Raw genomic sequence first — 14,066 nt, forward strand, 5'->3', positions numbered from 1 at the left:
CTTTCTTTCTTTCTTTCTTTCTTTCTTTCTTTCTTTCTTTCTTTCTTTCTTTCTTTCTTTCTTTCTTTCTTTCTTCCTTCCTTCCTTTCTTTCTTTCTTTCTTTCCTTTTTTGTTTGAATCTTCTTGTACAAAATGACTAACATGGAAACGTTTTACATGATTGTACATATATGATTGCTACTGTCTCAGGGAGTGGTGAAGGGAAGGAGGAAAGGAGGGATAGAATTTGGAATCAAAACTTAAAACAATGTTAAAATTGTTTAAACATGTAATTGGGGAAAATAAAATACTATTTTAAATTTTTAAAAGACTGTGGTATATTTTTATTTTCCAGATTCTATTTCACATTTTTCTTTTTCATCATCTTTAACTGGTCAATATTGTTTCCAATATTCTAATGCACATTTCAGATAGATAATAATGTAATCTTCCAATGTTTTTCTTCAGATTTTTCAATAGTTTCCCCAAACCACTTTTGCCGTTAGGGTATATCACTCCTTTCCTCAGAAATATACCTCAATATCTCTATTTTTCCTCGTAAAGCCCTTACCACAGCAATAACCACAGTACAAACTATTGAATACAAGTCCTTAAATGTCATTACAGTGTCAAATATTGTTGGAAAATATATTTTTTCATTAAAGTACCACAATTTTAAAATTATTCTGTTTGGCTATATTTGGCCTATTAGTTGGATTTGTATTATTAAACAAAAAGGGCTTTTAAAAATATTATTCTAAGCATACCCATCTCCTCTTCAAAATCACTTAAGTTATTAGCACATTTTCTGCCATCTATTTCATTATTAGGCACCACTTTTGAAGTTCAGCAAAGATTTTCAATGCCTTTAGGTTTGTTAGCTTTTTCATTTTCAGATTTAAGGAATTCATCAATTTCTGCTGCTGTTTCATTTAATCTGGGGTTAGGAAGGAAGTTATTTCTTATGTTTGCCCTGCTGTTGATCTGCAATGCATTGTTGTATAACTCAGAGTTGATAATATCCTTGACAACAGATAATGTGAAGCCTTTGCCTATAATGGGTAATCTCTGTTTCTAGGTTTGTTATGATTGTAGTAATGGCATTTAATAAAAATCATTCAAATCTTCCATTCATTTTAGGCACACTTGTGGTTTGCCCACATTAGATGGTAGCACTATCTGTATTGAACCATTCAAAGGAGTTAGGGTATTGTTATTTCTGATTTAATGTATCTAACTTTCTTGCAGTAACAGAACACAAAAGAGTATCACCTACTCTTTGTGCTAAGTTGATCATCATGATATTTCAGAGAAGGGTCAGTCTGCAACCTCATTATACCTGTCTACTTCTTATATTTAGAGAAGTTAAGTCATGCTGGCCTCTGTGTAAGACTCCAACTAGCCAGCATTTCAGGGTTTTTGCCAGGATTTCACAGCTATATTACAGAGCATACAGAGCTATAACTCAGAGCATACAAAGGCTCCCCTATACACCAGCCCAGCTGTGATCTCTTTATTTTGCCATTGTCTACTCATTTCTACTCACAACATGTATTTGACTTTGAAATGGTTATTATGAGTGTTGTTGCTGTTGTTTTTGTTATTAACGCATAAAAAGGTTTGTGATATGAAAAAGTTGGTAAAGTGATTATAAAGGAGAAAATCATAAGTAGACAATATTCAATACTTCATGAGCTTAAATAGCCAAGAGAAAGGGCAAGTAGGGTAGTAAAGAAAAGAGGAGACGTGATACCCCGTGGGAGATTCTAAAGTCAGGAGACAATAGCTATTCACATTGTTACAGCTATAGCTCTGGCTTCCTGACTTCCTCTGATATTTTCCAACATCTGATTTATCGCTGAGTTGGGGGGGGCGGTGTCTACCCCAAGCATATGAAGACTCCTCTAGTGAAATGGGCAGAGGAGAACAATTTATTCCAATAGCCATGAAGGCAGCTAGTGCTTAGAACTTAGTCAGACATAGAAGATGCCAAGGTCATCCACTGCATCCCAGGCCATCACCAGTTTTCCTGACTCTTGTCTTGCCACTGGACTTTGATGACTGTAGAAGAGAGAGTAAGGGTGAAGACTTTGTGCAACTCTGCTTCACTTAAATCCAATTTACACACAATTCAAGACATCACTCTGTGATGGTCCTCTTCAAAAACAAAGGACACAAACAATTTTTAAGAAACATTAATTGATTTGGGGTTTCCTTGACTCAGTATCTCCTGCTCCAAATAATCCAATATTTCCTTTACCCACAACATCCAGTCCTTAGCTACATGATAGATTCTCACTAAAACCGATTTAATGTACTAGTACCTTTGGTACTTCTGCTCATATTTGGAATGGGAAAGGATGATCCCCAGTAGTGCTTAGCTTCACAAGATAGGTGTGTGGAAAAGCACAAGGGAGTTTATGTATGTTGGGGGAGGGGGAGGGTCAATAGGGTGTGTGGTGGTCAAGTACTTCCTTACTGGTCACTGATTGAATTACCAATTTGCCATTGCTATTTAGCTTGGGTATCATCCCTACTCTCCTCACTCTTCCCCACCTGATTGTCCATTCTTGGATCAAGGGAAGTCTTGCATAATTTATCTAATTATTTAAGTACTTAGAACAGTATTACATGTATAGTAAGATTTCAAATTAACAGGATGCATGATAAAAATGGACAGAAAGATACAAGCATAGGACAGCAGAATGGTTGCTAGAGCTTATTGAAAATCTGTATTTAGAAAATTATGACATCGGAAAGGCAAAACCCATGAGACCAATGGAATTCAGGCAAGCCCAGGAAGGACAGGGCCACTTGCTGAGTCTGGCAAGGTTCTGTTTCTGAGTCCACAGCCAGCTTCCTTTCCCCAGAAGTTAATTACCCCATGCCTAGTCTCATGACTGAGGCACAGAGAGAGACACAGAGCAGCCCCATTTAATCGAGTAGATTTCTTTTCCCCCTTCCCTCAAGGTACAGAAGCAAATTCCAATTTAGTCATCAAGGCCTGAGTCATTGAATAAATAACTCAATTCCTCATCCTTGCTCACTGAGCCAGTTGCATAAACAAACACAGTTTTTTTTTTTTTCTGTCAAGTGTGCAAATGGGCTTCCTGGAGCATTGCATTCAGAGACTATACTATGGATGCTGAAAATCATTTAAGATAGGGAAAGGCTGGGGGTGGGGGGAGGGAAGAACTGCTGTCACTAAAGTCAGAGGAAGGTGTCTCTGGAGAGGGAATGGTTTTAAAAATGCAGTGGGCACAGGAGGTTAGCACTCAGTTTGGAAGAATATGAACCATTAAACTGACAAATGAGAACAACCTCAGGGCCTAGGAGGGTAGAGGAGATTTGGATCCAGCGAGGCTCATCTGTTCTTAGCTGAAATGGTCAGAAGCTGATTTGAATATTATTTCCCCTTCATGCACCTGTTCCTGGAAAACACAAACAACTTTGAAGTGAGAATCCAAGCTGATGAAACTCTCAGCAGCAGTTACTCTGCAGGTAACTCTCTGTGTCATTGTGTTCTATAATGCAATTTTTGTTTTCGATTGGGTGTCTTGGCTAAGGACCCAGAAGTTCAGATGCTTGTCCCAGCAACCCCAGAGACCAGCCTTCTTATTTGGAATTATTTATTGTATGAAAATAGGGGAGGAAATAGAGAAAGCTACATGGAGATAGTGATGTGGCCTTTAAAAATATTTTATATCTTGTTTTTATATCACCTATATTTTCCCAATGTATTCCTCCCTTCACCTCCCAGAGAGCTATGTTTTCCCTCCTTTCCTCTGCTTCCTGTCATCTCTAGCTTCTTTTAAAACTCAGCTTGATTCTTATCTTCTGCAGAAAAGCCTTTCCCAGTCTCTTCTCCCCAACTCCTACTCCCTTCCCCATGCTGGTGCCTTCCCTCTGACATTACTTCTAGTTTATTCTATAGATATCTTATATGTATATAGTTGCTGAATTTTGTCCCCTGATTAGAATGTGAGCCCCTTGAAGGAAGGGACTGGTTTTTTTTTTCCTTTCTTTGTATCCACAGTGCTTGGCCAACGTAAGCACTTAATAAATGCTTGTTGATTTGACTAAGAGTATAGGAATGAGGGGTAGCTAGGAATAGTATAGGGATGGAGCCTGGTTTTGTTATTTTATAAGTCTTAGGAACACTTGTGTGAAGAAACTCTCTTTACCAAGGTGAATTGGAACCTTCTCTACAAATTATAATCTTAGAGAGTTGCATAGATCACTGAGAGGTTCAAGTGATTTGCAAAGAGTCATACAACCAGTGTGTGTCAGAGGTAGGACAGATTTGAACTCAGGTCTTCCCAGTTCCAAAGCCAGCTGTCTATTCACCATGAAATACTACTCTCCTCTCTTATAATAAAGTATGAAAAATAAGAAGTTCCAAAAAACTAAATGGTATGTAAAAAAAAATTTGCAGTATGTCACATCCATGATGCTCCATTTTTATGTAGAGACAGAGACGGGTATCTTTTTATATCTCTATTTTGGGACCAAGATTAGTCATTGTGATTTCACATGATCAAAATCAATTTTGGTTGTTGTTGTTTCCACTTTCATTGCTGTAGTCATATGGATTGTTTTCCTGGTTCTGTTTATTTCGCTTTGCATTAGTTCATTTCAGTTTTCCCATGCTTTTCTGTATTCATCATGTTTGTTGTTTCTTACAGCTCAGTAATATTTCACTTCTGTCATGTACTATAGCTTGTTGAGCTATCCCACAATCAATTGGCATCAACTTTGCAATTCTTTGCTAGATAAGTAGGTAGACCTTGAAGGTGTGTGGGAGCTACAATTTGTAATTCACTCTCTAGTATGAGATGGGTGGTAGTAAAAGGAAGGGGGAAGCAATTGCCCTACTCCTTGAAGGATTTGGTGGGAAGGAAATAAATTCCCTAGTCCTTCCCTAGTCCTTCTCATTAATATGCCCACCCCTCATTAATCATTCACCAGTCAATGCTGATTTTCATCTGTCAGGGGCACCTCCTTTCCCAAAGGTATTTAAGCATTCAGGATTTCCATAGTTTTGTCTTTGGTTACCGAGAGAAATCACTAGTTGTCAATTTATTGATTATCAGCTAGCCTAATTAATGAATTGATTATTAATTACCCAGCAACTCTGTCCCTTGGACTTTTCATTCATCTCACACTTATACGTGTTTTTGTAAGTGCTTGTCTTTGTATCCACAATGCAGTGCCTGATACTTAGTTGTTACTTAACAAATGCTTCAGATGACTTTGATTCAAATCTTGCTTCTGAATCTTACTACCTGTGTGATGTTGAGCAAATTATTTCACTTCTCCTAACCTCAGTTTTCTCATCTATAAAATGATTGCACCAGATTGTCCCTAAGGTCCCTTCTAGCTCCAGATATATGAGACTATTTCTAATTAGCTGTGATTTATAGACTGCTCTGGCTTGCTAGATGATGACCTGTAAGATGGTCCATTCAGATTAGAATTCATTAAAGTTGTCATTCATGGATGGAATGGTATTGACATAAGTGAGAACTGGGAAGTATCCTGGATGAAACCAAAAGTTTATATGGAAGAGGATAGTTCACATGAAGGAGCATTTTAGGTAAACTTTGTGATTGGAAGATGTACCCAGTTAACATAGTGATAAGTGGAATAGTACTTAAGCTACTATGTGATTGGCCTCTTCTGTTTAGTGATTCAGTCTGGAAGTGGTAGACTCAGGGAAAGAGAAAATAGTGAATATGAAATTAATTTTATAGTCTGAAACAACTTGATTATAGTTGTTTACAGAAGTGGAAGGGGTTCTGTCTGAATATATGGGGGGTTGGCACTTCCAACCAAGATATACAGGTAGAAGTATTGCTGCAGAAGCCTAGACTATAAGCAATATCCTTATGAATGAATATATGGATGGATGTATGGATGGGTGAAAAAGCATTTATTAAACACATATTTTCTGCTAGGTGCTGGGCTAACTACTGGGAATACAAATACAAAAGTGAGGCAGTCTATGCCCTCAAGGAATTTCAAAGGAAGAGGCAGTACACACACACACACACACACACACACACATATATGAGAGTGATGATTAAAAAGAACTGTTTTGGTCCGGGAAGTCACTGGAATGGTGAGTAGAGCCATAGCGAAATTATCACATGTCTCCTATTACCAATGACCAGTTCAGAATTATTGCCAATCATTACAGTTCCAGAGGTTGAAACCTAAGAGCTAGAAGAAGGAGAAAATGCTTTCTCAGTAACAGAGTAGATGGTAATTGCAATGGGTGGGGAGGGGGATATAGTGGTGGGCCAGGTGAATTCCAAGAAAATGGTCAGTGTGAAAGAATATGAAGAATGACTGGGAGTAGGCTAATAAAGTCAGTCATGTGACAGCCGTAGACTCTTTCAACAGGATAGAATGGACTCTAGAGCAGGATGTTCAGAGTTAAAAGGGTAGGATGATAAGAAGTAAGCAACCAAACAAACCTTAAGAGATGCTTAAAGTAAGGTCCCCAACAAGAGTTGAAGTCAAGAGTTGGGGACTTTTCCAAGAGGGACACAATTTGCATGACCCAAGCAAAGGGAAGGGAAAGGGAATAAACATGTACATAATGTCTACTGTGTGTCAGGCACCTCAGAAGGTAGGTGCTGTTATTAGCCCCATTTTATAATTGAGGAGACTGAAGCAGAGATGAACTGACTTGTACCAGGGTCACAGAGCTAGTAAATATATGAGGCTGGATTTGAAGTCGGTTCTTCCTGACTCCAAGCTCGGTGCTATCCTAGCTGTTTAAACAAGTAATTTAACCTTTCTTTTCCTCAGTTTCCTCATCTCTACGAACAGGAGGTTGGATAATATGGCTTCTAAGATCACTTCCAGCTGTTAATCTATCATTCTATGAAGTTGTTTTGATGCAGGTTTGCTGTCAAATGCTATCTTTTAGGACTATGCCCTGGAATTTGCTGGGAATCAAAAACTCAGAGTTGTAAATGGTCCTACGTATACTAGAAATTGAACTAGATGGTATCTAAAGTCCCTGGTGGATCTTTGAACTTCCTAATTTTATAGATGAGTCTCAGGGAGATAAAGACATGGGATCTGATAGTTATTAATTTACAGAGATGGGATTTGAACCCAGATCTACTGGCTTTTTCTTCTATGCCTACATTGAAAAGCATTTAAGCTTATATTACAAGAATGTGAGAGAACATACAGGAAATTACTTTCATTTATAACTAAAGAGAAAAATCTCCTCATCCATGGAGTACAGGGATGCCTTGCTTTATACAATAAGTGTGCTTCTGAGAAGTTGTAAGCAACTCTGTTTTTATATATGAAAAAAAAACACTATTCCATTGATTTCCAAATGTAATCTTATGCATTTTTTATTTACATGGCTGATTTTGCTCCAATAGTCAGTAGCTGTTCATACTTCAGCTTAATGTTTCTCAGCCCATAACCCCTTAACTCTCTCTCCTACTCCCTTTTTTTACCTTCAACTAAGTAGGTAAGTGTCTGGAAGCAAACACAGATACCTAGGCGCTATGTCTCCCATAAATGGAGACGTATTTGGAAGAAATTTTCATCACTCTCTTTAAATACTTGGAGTTTTGTATATCATATTTTCCTAAAATGGGCCTGGTCTTTCTTTTGAAGCTTGTTTACCATTCACAGTAAGATCTACTCAAGATCTTTGATGACTTGGGCAGTCTCTAGCATGACTCCACTAAATTCTGTTCCTTGATAAGGAGTATGTGAGAGGAAAAAGCAAACCTACCATGGGCTTAAGTTTATTCCATACGGAAAATCTAATTTCAAAAATAACTGATAAACATTCCTTCCCACCTCCTCTAACCCCTCTCTCCCCACCTCACACAAGAATAAAACACTAACAATCTGCCTAAAGGTTTTTTTTGGAAAAGTAAGGAAGTAAGGCCTGATACAGCTCTAGGATGTTTTTATCTAAGCTTTAAACTCAAAAGAACTACAGGTTTCTGTAATAATAATAACAATAACAACAACAACAATATCTAAAAATAACTAACCATTGTATAGTCTATGTGACAGGCATTGTGCTAAGTGCTTGTGTTATCTCATTTGAATAATAATCAATAGTTGACTAAATGAGAATATTCTGGAACTCTAGAAGAAAAGGTTAAACTATTCAAAATAAGACCTTTTGTAAACTGCCCCTTATTACTTAGAAAGTACTTATACTTTATAACTTCTTCTTAGAATCTTTAACTTCCTTCAAGGCTCAACACAGACGATATTTCCTAAAGGAAGTCTTTCTTCATCCTCCTAATTACTAGTTCTTTACCTCTGCCTAAAATGTCTAGTTTTTACTTATTTGTGTGCCAGTTGTATCCCCTAGTAGAATGTAAGCTTTTTAAGAGAAGGAACTATTTACTTATTTTTATATCCAGGCCCGCTCTGGGTTGGACTGCCCTGTTTTAACAGTTAGTTCAGCAAGGGAGCCCTCTGATTCAATCTTTGGAAGCAAGGGTATATCTTTATGAAAGCCAAAAGGGCTCTGATGAGGCCTGAAGACATGGATAGGTATAGAATTACCTAAGTAATTAGGTGATCATAGTCCTATTCATCTCTTAGGGCCAGGCCTGAAATCCCAAGATGCATGGGCTCTTGGCTTTCATGCTTTCTTCATAGTTCCTGCCCTCAAGGTGTTTTAATGTGGGAGAACATCGCCCATACACTGTCCCATACCCAAAGTGTAAGAAAGATGTGTTTGTCCTTGTTCTACTGCACCGGTCCTCTGACATCTATTGTAGTCATCAGATTCCCTCAAAAAGAGGCCCAAAAGCAAATCCAAGGATTTCCTCAAAGGATTTATAAAACATTGTTTAGCCTGGAATAATTAAATTGTGGTGAAGACCCAAAGAAGGCATGAATTTCTACTTTAAGCCCTCATCTTCTCTTATTGGAGTCTACTTCTGGTTTTACTAGGTGCAGGGTCAATGAAGGAAAGGATCAGGAGAAAGACCTAAGTTCAAAGAGCAAAAAAAGAAGATGGAATGATACCAATGATATACAGGGCTTTGGAATTCTAAAGAAGGTCAGAGATTTGGTTTATACATTTTCTCTCATTTCATCCTCACAACAACCCTGGGAAGTAGATGCTATTTTGATCCACATTTAATAGTTGAGGAACCTAAGCTAGACAGAGTTTAAATGACTTGGCCAGCATCGCACAGGTACTAAGTATCTGTGGACAGATTTGAACTCATATCTTCCTTACTCTATATACTGTTCTATCTAGCTTAAAGGCCTGTGGCATGGGGGAGAGTAGAAATAGAAACAATCAAATTGAAGGAGAATAAAAGGCTCTTTAAGAGGAGGGAGAGGAGAAATAGAAGAAAGAGAAGGACTAAAGAAGGAGAATATAATTAATAAGACAATGTCAAAGAAGGGAAAGGAAGTTGGAGTGATTGTCAAGGTGCTAATGAGGTAAAGAAGAGGAGAATGGGATTTATATTTTGGGACTGTAGTTTAAAATATAAGAATGATAGGACCCTAGTGTGAAGGCAAGAAATATGACTAAGACTAGAAGGTAGGCTGTAGCCAGTCTGTGAAAGGCTTTAAATGCAAAATAAAAAGAGTCTATGGTTTATTTTTGTGGTAAGAGGGAGCCACTGTATCTTCTTTAGCTGGGCAGTGGTGTGGACAGATCTTTGGGAATATCATTTGGCAGCTGTGTGGTAGACAGCTTATAGAGGAGAGGGAATGGAGGGTAGACAGACAAATTAGGAGGTTATGTTGCTAGTCCAGGAGAGATGATAGGGGTTCTGAACTAAGGTAGTGGCTACATGAGTGAATATAATGGGGTGTAGGCAACATTTGAAAACAGAACTGATAAGACTTGGTAACACACTTCCCTCTCTCTCGTGCACACTACAGCCAAAGATGGCTCTAAGATTATTTACCCAGATGATTAGAAGGATGGTAGTGCCTTCAACAAAAATAGGGAAGGAAAGTAGAGGGGGAAGGTTTAGGGGGGAAGGATAATTACCTCCATATTAATCAGATTGTGATTGAGATGTTCATGGGACATTCAGATGGAGCTATCTAGCAGGCAGTAGGTACTGAAGGATTGGAGTTAAAAAAGAGATAAGGGAATACTGGCTATGTAGATTTGGGAGTCATCTGCATAGACATGGTAACTGAACCATCAAAGCTGAGAGGGGAAGAGATTTGGAATTATATTTGTAAGGAGGAGAGATAGAGAAAGAGAGAGAAGAAGAAGAAGAAGAAGAAGAAGAAGAAGAAGAAGAAGAAGAAGAAAGAGGAGGGGGAGGAGGAAGAGGAGAAAAAAGGGCCCAGGATGTAGCCTTGGTGTCTGTCTACACACAGAGAGTATGGATAGTCTTGGGTAGATCAAGGTCATGAATAGAAAGTACTGGCCTTAGCAGTACCTCTTTGTTGGAAGCTGGAGCAAAGGGAAGAAGAGGGATAATGTCTAGGGGTTGTGAAGTTTAGAATTTGGGACGAGAGGCTATTCACAAAGGGTGACCTCTAATTTGTTGAGAAGTGATGGTATGGGGAACTTGAGGAAAGAAAAAAAATATGGAGCAGCTGCTATGAGGAGATTGAAAGAGTCAACTAAGGAAAAGTAAAAGGATTGTCTTGGGGTAGAAAGAGTTCTATTGAAAGTATGTAACATATATTTTTAGTTTATGGACTTGCTCAGCAAAATTGCATAATTTCATTCAGCACAGAAGTAGGAACAGAGAAGATGGATAATGGGGTAACCAAGAACTATGGTTTGGCCAAGCATTAGTGGTGATTAGAAGAGAGGGCAAAGAATTCAAATGTAGAAGAAAATATAAATCTTTAACTGTTACTTCAAGATTTTGTTCCTTTGATCTAAGAATACCACTACTAGACCTTTAACCCTAAAGAAATCAAAGAAAGAGGAAAAGGAATTATAATAGAAAAATATGTGTATAGTAATCATTTTTGTGGTAGCCAGACATTGGAAACTATATAAGTGTCCTCTAACTGGGGAATAACTGAACAAATTGTGGTACATGAATATAATGTGATCTTATTATGCCATATGGTGATGAAATGGACAATTTCAGAGGAAACTTGGAAGACTTTTTTGAACTGATGCAGTGAAGCAAATAGACCTAGAAAAACAATTTATACAATAAATAACAGCATTATGTAGAAATGCTCTTTTGAAATTCTTTAAAATTATGAACAAAGCAATGATAAACCACAAGGGCAAAAGAATGAACCTGAAATATGTCCCTCACCTCCCAACAGAGAATTCAGGATGGTTGAAAAATGAATTTAAAATGCCCTCATTTTTAGTCATGTCTATTGTGGGAATTTGTTTTGTTGGACTATATAGTTATGTACTGAGGCATTTCTTGTTCAGATTTCTTTTTCTTTCATTTGCTCAGTGGGGGTTATAATAATGTGATAATAACAGCTAACACTTATCTAGTGCTTTAAGGTCTGCAAAACACTTTACAAATATTATCTAGTTTTATTCTCACAACAACCTTGGGAGTTAGGTGCTAGTATTATCACCTTTTTACAAATGAGGAAACTGAGGCAGACAAACATTAAGTGACTACTTGCCTAAGCTTTCCATAACTAATAAGTGTCTGAGGACAGATTTGAACTTACTTCTTCCTGACCCAAAGTCCAGTAACCTGGAGGGAGGGAACAGATTAATTAAAAATATTACTTGTTTGAAAAAAAAAAAAAACCTGGGTGTTTTAAAGGAAGCTTGTAATCCCCACCAGTTGGTGAGGCTAGTGGTTCACTCAAGCTCAGGAGTTCTGAGATGCAGTCAGCTAAGCTAATTAGGTATCTGTACTAAGTCTGGAACCAATATGCTAATATTAGCTACCAGTTTGCCCAAGGAGGGGTGAACTTGTCCAAGTCAAAAAACAGAGTGAGTTAAAGCTATTATGCCAATTGGTGGTGGCATCAGGTCCATGAGTGGCCACTGCACTTCTAGCCTAAATGATAAAGGGAGACCCAGTCTAAAAAAGAAAATTAGGAGAAGAAAGAGGAGGGGAAGGAAAGAAAAGGAGAGGAGAGGAGAGAAGAGGAGAGAAAAGGAGAAGAGAGAAGAGGGGACGAGAAGGGAACAGAAGAGAGGAGAGGAGAGGAGAAGAGAGGAGAGGAGAGGAAAAGGAAATAAATCTTAAAAAAGAAAACTTTGAAGGAAAGAAAGTGCTGATTAATAAGAGAGAAGGGAGTGGGTAGAAGGTGATAAGAGGATCATAAGATCAGAAATCTAGAGGCATAAAGGACTTGATAGATCATCTATTTGAACTCCTCTTCTTTTCCAAATGAGGGATTAAGTCCACGGAGGAAAAGGGACTTGCTGGTGGTCACATAACTGGGATTTGAACCCAGGTCCTCTTATACAAAATCCCATGCTCTTTCCACTGAAATAGGTCAAGTAGTTATGGATGATGGTGAAATTTAGAGCATCATTGTGTGAAGCTGGAGTGGAGTGAGTTGAGGATGCTGATGAATTGGGAGTATGAGGTATTCGAGAAGACATCAATATGCATATTGAAATATGAGGGTAGGATTGGGAGTGTAATGGAGAACAGTGATCCAAGTGACTTCTGACAGGTCATGTAGCCAAGAGGGTTTATGTTTTGGTATGGGGTAGACTGCATGGCACAGTGGATAGAGTGCTAGATTTGGAGTTAGAAACACTTGGTTTGAAATCCTACTTCAGACATTTAGTAACTACATGACCCTATCCTTTCAAAGCCTGTGAACTTCCATTTTCTGTTTTGAGAAGTCACTTAATCTTTCTCAGCCTCAGTTATAGGTTTTGTGGTGAGGATCAAAAGAAATAGATGACATGTATAAGGCACTTTCCAACCTTGAAGCACTATTACAATGCTAGTTGTTTATTATTGTTGTTGTTGTTGTCTTTGAGATCCCTCCCAATTCTGAAATTCTACTTTTTTTTTGTGAATGAGTCTGCCTGGTCAATATAGGACAGAATTGATCTGAACATCCCAGACCACATACCCTTCTCCATGTTTGTCCTTTCCCGTGACAGTAGGACACTGGGACTTTTAGTTAGTGGCAACATTTCATTAAAGAGTTTTATTTCCAAACTCTAATCGCTCTTCAATTAGACTCTGAAATGCCAGCCCGTTCTTATATTTCTGGACATAGTTTATTCATTATTAATTATTGTTTTTGTGCAGATATTTCTATTTAGGGATTATGTGCCTATTTCTTTCTTCCTCCTATTCCACGCTCTCCATTACACCATAAATATAGTCTCTTGAGTTCAGGTTCTATGCCTCTTCTTTAATCCGTGTCCTACAAATACCAACACGATACACTGACAATAAACAAGACTGTTCTCCATTAACCCAAACCAATGGCATCTTCACTTAATATTAATGGTGGTTTTTGGAATGTGCCAAGCCCCATTTTGAGCAAATAAGGCCAAATCACTAGATAAAACCTAGCTGGCTAATGCATAACAAAGGGAGACAGGCAAGGATGTGCTAGAGCCACCTCTAACCAGTCGGATTTGTGAGAAACCAGTTGTTAAAATTTCATCGTGAGCATTTTCATCTCAGAAATGACAAATGCTACAAATCAGGGCTTGATTTGTGGTTTTGTTGATTGTTTAGACTCGTGAAAGTGTTAATAATGGGGGTTAAACTTAAAAGTGTATGTGTCTACATTCCCACTTTTTCCTGCCTCCCCATCCCCACCACTACTGCCAGGTTGCTAAATATTTACTAGCACATTTCAGTTTTGTCCTGTTCAAGTCATGTTCATGAACCCCTTTGGAATTTTCTTTGCAAAGATACTACAGTCGTTTGCCATTCCCTTCTCCGATTCATTTTACAGATGAGGAAACTGAGGCAAACAGAGTTAAGTGACTTGCCCAGGGTCAGCCAGCTAGCAAGTGTCTGGATTTGACCTCGGGAAGAGGAATCTTTCAGGTCCCCAGTCCAGCGCTCTATCCCAGCGCTTCTTAAACTTTTTGCACTCACCATCCCATTTCATGTTTTGGCAGCATTTGTTTGGTTGGTTAGGGAAGAGAGGAGAGGAGAGGGGAGGGGAG

General features: G+C 38.3%; 1 long non-coding RNA gene across 1 annotated transcript in view; it reads left to right on the forward strand.

Annotated features, from left to right (window-relative positions):
- Positions 1-3,167: 3,167 nt before the first annotated feature.
- LOC114049508 overlaps positions 3,168-14,066 on the forward strand; it is a 56,639-nt gene continuing 45,740 nt past the window's right edge. Inside the window, exon 1 of the long non-coding RNA XR_003569869.1 lies at positions 3,168-3,481. This is a non-coding gene — a long non-coding RNA (uncharacterized LOC114049508). The remainder of the gene's footprint in view (positions 3,482-14,066) is intronic.

This window comes from Vombatus ursinus, unplaced genomic scaffold (assembly GCF_900497805.2).
Source record: "Vombatus ursinus unplaced genomic scaffold, bare-nosed wombat genome assembly UNPS02014798.1, whole genome shotgun sequence".
Taxonomy (NCBI): Eukaryota; Metazoa; Chordata; class Mammalia; order Diprotodontia; family Vombatidae; genus Vombatus; species Vombatus ursinus.